The 6,493-nt window shown below is 41.1% G+C and overlaps 1 long non-coding RNA gene across 2 annotated transcripts; it reads left to right on the top strand.

Annotated features, from left to right (window-relative positions):
- The first annotated feature begins 345 nt into the window (after positions 1 to 345).
- LOC106036887 (uncharacterized) lies at positions 346 to 5,294 on the top strand. Of its 2 annotated transcripts, none has more exons than XR_001207718.3 (4): positions 346 to 432; positions 857 to 990; positions 1,641 to 1,823; positions 4,015 to 5,294. It is a non-coding gene; the product is annotated as an uncharacterized lncRNA (long non-coding RNA). The 2 variants fall into 2 exon arrangements; XR_001207719.3 differs by having other exon boundaries at positions 1,641 to 1,857.
- The last annotated feature ends 1,199 nt before the right edge of the window (positions 5,295 to 6,493 follow it).

Genomic DNA, 6,493 nt, shown 5'->3' with positions numbered 1-6,493 from the left:
CTGAGCTTTTCACCAGATAATGCATCCTGTCAGTGTTTTCTGTGCGTGCCTGTCAAGAGCATAGATAAAGAAGCACGTGGACCTGGGCAGCAGCTGAGCAAGCAGTTTTAGGATGTAAGTTGTAGACCTAGCAATGAGGTAAGATGTTGGCACTTGTGTTCTTTTCTTGACCTAATTGGTTATGGCTAAGGCATGGACCTAGTTATAGCTTAATTGATAGCATCTGCATAACTTCATTACAACAATTAATATGAAAGGCTTGTTGCATATCTGAGCCTGTGATTATTTTTCCCCCATCCTACCCATGCTGTTCCCTTGCTTTCTTCTTCCCCCCCAAGATTTGTTTGTGGTTGTTCACAGCCTTGCTGCCCCTTTCCTGAGTCCTGGGTTTGCAACAATATTCTGGACTGCGGAACAATGATGTCTACTGAGGTAATTTTTTTTTGCTTTGTTTGTTTTTAACAGAACTCTCTGAACAAAGCAGGAAGTTAATTATAATTAATAGCTTTTAAATCCTGAGAGGCTACTGTGATCAATTGGCTGTATTGAATGTGTCAAAGACTGACTCTCACCTGATGCTTTCTATCAAGAAATGCACAAGCAAGGGTACATCATGTCCTCAGCAGTGATGCAGGAATACCACATAAAGATCCAACGGGGCAAACGAGGCTATGGAATGGCAGCCCAAGCTGTCAGAATAATACCACATGGCAATTCAGATAGGACTGACTTAAATATCACAGATCAAAAGCAATTTCCGAGAACAGAAATGAAATTAATCTTACATGCAGTGATAGTGATCACATTAAAAAAAGATTGAGTGCCCATTGTGCTTCTTAAATATGCTTGATTTCAGCAGTGAGCTTGGGGAAGATTGGGGAGAAAAATTTGATATGAAAACTTGTTGGACAAAACAATCGGTGTGTTCTGTCTCTGTTGGAGCCGTAAAAGTTACACAAGATACAAGTGAAATCAACTCAGCATCACTGGGTAAGCACTATCGAATGGCTAGGGACTGAATTTATATAACACATCCAAGGGAAAAGAAGCTTATTTTTAGCTGACTGTGTGTAGCAAATAGGCCCAGGAGCTGAGACTGAAATATGACAAAACAGCATTTAATTTATTACTTTAAAAATAGAAATGTAATAAATTAAAAAATAAATTAAAATATATATTAAGCAATGAGAAGAAACTCAGGACCAACTATACAGAGCAGGAAGTCTTGATGCTTTCCAAACAGGGAAGAGGAAAGAAGGGGGGGGGGGGGGGGGGGGGGGGGGGAACCTTGTATTTGGTGTTTCTGTTTTTACAGATCAATTAAAGAGGCATGTGCAATGGCTTCACACTGCACTGCCTTGAGATTTTCACCTTGACTGGGATTACCTCTTGTTTCTGCTGAAACGTTCAATCAGTTCTATCTGTAATTCCTTGTATGTGCTCAACACCCAGCCAGGTCTGAGGATTTGGGGCACTGATATTTGGACTGCAAGCTATATGCTTGGGTTGACCAAGGACAATGACATTTCCTGGCAACTTTGAAAGTTTCAGCACACGATTTTTTTCCACCAATTTATTAAAAATGGATTCAGTCAGTGACATGCAAATGCAGTGGTAAAGTGAAATGTTCTCTCTTGCAGAGCAGGTGCACACTCTGCTAAAGCCCCTCCCAGAACTGCAGTGCACAAGTGGGATGTTTGACTCCATCAAACAGTCTTTTGCAAATTCCACCTCCACAAGGTATGCACAGTGCTGCACCTGGCGGAGGACGAGCACTGCACTGCAGGGGGCAGCTTGCTGGATGGCAGGAGAAGCTTCCCCAGGTACCTTGTCCTCACCTTCACAAGCTTCTGTCTGGTATGTGGTGTTCAGTGTTTCACTGCTTAACGTTATTTAAAGTACAACTTTGAGCCAGACCTGTAGGATGAAGCAAGGCCAACTATTTATACCTGCTTTGTCATGTGGGGTCTGGTCAGACATGGGGACCAAAAGCAGCCTGTGCTGCCTCCTCCCTGGTCCCCACCACCCCAGTCCTGAGCTCCCCCAGAGACCTACTGGCCCCAGCAGGGACAGCAGAATGCAAACGTGTCTGCACCAAAAGGCCCACTTCTACCAACATCCTCCCTCCACAGGAAATTAATGAACCATAAACTTCCAGGAGCTGTTATCAGTTCAAACACTCATGTTAATAAGAAACTCAGTTTTGGTGGTTGTTTCTGTGTACCCTTTCCAAACAGCCATAGCTTAAGGAGAGAGAAATCATCCAGATGCTCTTGTGTAGCAAAATAAAACATGAGACACTTCTGACTTTATAAATCCTGCAACAACAACAAAGTTGACAGACGAACTTAAGAATCACAAAGTTTTTAAAAGCTAGAAAATAAATCCAGTAGGGTCAGCCCAACATATTTCAAGTCTAAAGCAATCATGTGAGATGTGCTTTTTCACATTATAGATTTTCGCTGGAACTTCTTTCCACATTCTGCTTAGATCTACCCACTAAGTAATGCATGCATTAATTAGCTAAAGATTCATATATATATCATTGCCTATGTATTCTATGTAAATTGTCTATGGCATACAGCTTGACTCTTGTCTTTGATCTGCTGATAATCTCAAAGTGTGTGGATTTCAGCAGGCCAAATAATTTTTATCTCTGCTGGGAGTACTTCTGGCAAGTTTTCCATCAGTAGGAAATGAGCTGGAAAACTGTGGTGAAACTTCAAAGCAGCAGCTTAAGGTGATCATTCACTTCATGAATTTCTGACTGTCTGCTGTTTAACAACATACTGAGTTTTTCCTCCCTCGTATAGTTTGAATAGGAAACTATGAATAGGATGAAAGATTCTGTCAGTTTGGAACATGGAGTATTTTCCAAATTATAAATATAGTAAGGGAAGCTTTAGAGACTCAAAAGCAGTCTTACCAGTGTATTTGTACAAATAAATGGACTGTAAATCTTTTTACACCTCAAAGTCATATTACCTGGGGTGGGAGGTGTGTTTTTCATTTGTTTCTTTGCTTTTCTTTTTTATCCCTGTTTTGTTATACATACCATTCTTCTCCGTATCACATGCTCTGGTAATGCCCTTAGGTATCATAGACTGGTTTGGGTTGGAAGGGACCTTAAGGATCAATCACCCGGTTCCAACTGCCCTGCCATGGGAAGGGACACCTCCCACCAGACCAGGCTGCCCAAAGCCCCATCCAGCCTGGCCTTGAACACCTCCAGGGATGGGGCATCCCCATTTCTCTGGCTATATGCCTTACATGGTTACAATAAATTAAGGACACTGAAATCTTCTGAAACTCCCATCAGGAAGGGGAACATTCTAGCAAGAAGTCCAAAGGACACAAAGGCAATTTTTTCCAGGGTTTAAATTCAAAAGTAAGGCAAGACACGAGTAGACAGATTGAGGGAGAATGATAAGAAGTCTTAATAGTCATCTCTTCAAAAATACCATGAAAAGTCACCTGGATTCAGATATGAATGTGTGGGGAGAATTTAACTGTGTCTTCTCTTGGAGTAACTGGTCCAGTTATTAATTGTTGAGTCATTAAGTGGGGTTCTGCAAACAGTTTCACATGCCAATCATGGCCACGACATACTTGACTTTTTGGACATTTTTTGCAATTACATTTCTCTTTCTTTTAGTGTAATAATTATTCTTAAAATAGGTTGCTTCCTTCCCAGAAATAAGAGTCACTTCACAGCAAAACACTACTGAAAGTCACAGAAAGAAGACTGCATTTACATAATTATTGTTTCAATTTTTGTCTAAACACCTACAAAGCAACACAGCAGGGTCTGAACTAATTGGTTGCCACAGAATATGTAATGTACAATCTATCTCGAGTGAGAGTAGAAACTAAAGCAAGCTTTGAAAATTACTAGTTTAGGAAAAATACGATATCAATTTGAACAGTTCTAACATTTGTTCACTTGATGATGGCAATCTTGAAAGAATAACAAAGAGATGACTACAACTCTGGGAGAGCATTTATTTTTTTCAGAGCCATGGAAGAACGTGGGATCTATTGACCTGGAACAGCAGCAAAAACAACAAACAAGTCCAATGACAGTGCCCCTGGCAGTGGCTAAAAGCTGATGTTTCAGGGGCAGGGGGGAGGACAGAAGCTTGCCAGACCCACAGCGCCGATGGCGATAAGGGATGGATTTGGGCTCCAGCTCAGATGTTACCTTGCTGTACAGCTGCTTCTTCCATATGGTACAGCACGGTATCTCACAACCTACATCAGGTTGTGTGCCCTGCTTCTGTCTACTACAGATGGAAGAAGCATACAGCCGGGGATCTGATCACCCTCCTCTTCCTTTCATAAAAGGATGCATGAAAGCATTGAGGAAGCAGGGAATAGATGCAAAACAGGTTAGTTATTCTCTGGTTGAAAGAAGTATTGGCAAGAAAGAAAGAGAGGTAAGATCAGATTTCCAAAGCAGAATCCACTTCTGCATGCCCTAAGCAAAGGAGGACAGAGTGGGTATGCAGCAGATATCCTGTAGGTATCCTCTGTAATGGAAAAAAGTTCTCCAAAACCACAAACAAGAACCTGTCCAAATATCATTCCCAGTCCTTAAGGTAGTGCACATTATTACACACTCTAAAACAGGGAGAGTTAGATGCTGACCAGATTGGCTGCTGTGGCCAAATCTGTGGGCTGTGAATCAGAGATCAGGATTGAACATGGATCTTTAGATTTCCTCAGATGCCCTCCCTTGCCCTCCTCCCCCTGCCCCCCAAACATTTTTTTTTTCTGGTTCAAATGTGGCACAGAATAGAGGAAAATAACTTCCCTATTACTATTGCTCCGTTTCTAGTACCAAAATGACTGAATGATCCTGAACATCCATCCTTTCTTTTGTTACATGCTTATCAGTAATGCTTCTACCATTTGGATCTGTGCATAAGCTTGGACAACCTGCAAGACGATGCTGAAAATGAGCCCGATTTGGTCACAACAAAGCCCAAATACCACTTCCCTGCTGAATATGCACTTTAAAAAAAAAAAAAAAAAAGGGAAAAGTAAAGTTATATTATCTTCTTCCAAGGCCTAGGGCATGGCTACTAACAAGGTCTCATGCTGAGTTGTGATGGCTCAGGACATGGACAAGGAGTAATTGAATTACTGGTTTGAAACTCCATCTTACTAGGGATTCCATTAGAGAAACCACTTTCATCTACTGGCATTTTAAAGACAAAGCATTGTGGGCTTGTACAAAATATATATATATATATATATATATACACACACAAAGGTAGGTCGGGGTTACTCATCTCTTATTGCTCAACCAGGAACACCAATTAGGTGAGTTTGTCCTTAGATGACTGAAAAAATGCATTTTTGCCTGTGAAACCAGTTGCTATACTTCCATGGCAAAAATAAAACAAGCACAGAGTGTCACATTAGTTTAAAAATTTTATGACACATTAATGTTTAAGTGAACTTGAATTCCTTTTAAAAATGGCTTGGGAAAAAAAAAAAAAAGGAAGAAAAACAGCTTCCAGAACATTCAGTAGCACATTAAGTTGTGTATTCTATGTCCTGGAGGTGAAACGTTTTTAGCATTTATGGCACCTCTGGGGTTCCAGTCCTCATACTGAGCCAGCTATTAATATGCGACAGAAAGCATCTGTGATCTATTGCTCAGAGGGTTCAAGCCCCAAAGCATCCAGAAAGCCTGTGCGTAATCCCTCACTCATGGCTGATCGACCACACCACGCATAAGTCAACATAATGTACACACTCTGATGTGACAGGTCCAAAATATACTGCACTCTATGTATGAGTTGATCTTAATTAGAAGAATGAGGTTCTTTCACATGGCAATTTTCTTTTAGAAGAAGGCATAGGGCATGGAAAGACATTAATGTTACCATCAGTCATCATAAAACACAGAGGCAAGATCTACTTTAAGGCTAGTGGATATGAAGTTCACATTAGAAACAGGATTACGCTACTGCTAATGGGAACATGATTGCTGTTCTAACTTCCCCCTAAACCAGACTAAGGCATCATTATGAATTTAACTATTTACAACAAGAATAACAGCCCAAGCTTCTGTTGGAAAATGCCTGCCCCATTCCTTCAATGTCCATCCAGGCTTCCGAGTATCCATGCGAGCCCATAGGCTAATACGGCGGTACGGGACCGGGGCCAAGCAGCTGGCCCCAAGTCAGGCTGTAACAGACCATTCTGAATCACACAGCCACCATCACGCCCATGGATGTTTCTCCACCCTGCTTTGATGTTTAGTTTGATTTGGTTTGGTTTGGTTTTCTGGACAATTGGATCAAAGCTGTCTAACTGGAAAGAAATTTAATTCACTTCAGCCATCATTCGAATATGTCTGGTTTAAACTTGATTTTGAGGAGAGCATATTTTCACCACTTTAGTCTTCTTTGAGTAATATGATTATTGATTTTTTACCTGTTGTGGCGTTGGTGCCTGCTATTTAGCAGCTTCCTTCTGTTGG

The sequence above is a fragment of the Anser cygnoides genome, chromosome 1, assembly GCF_040182565.1.
Source record: "Anser cygnoides isolate HZ-2024a breed goose chromosome 1, Taihu_goose_T2T_genome, whole genome shotgun sequence".
Classification (NCBI taxonomy): Eukaryota; Metazoa; Chordata; class Aves; order Anseriformes; family Anatidae; genus Anser; species Anser cygnoides.
This window is presented reverse-complemented; position numbering and strand designations above follow the sequence as displayed.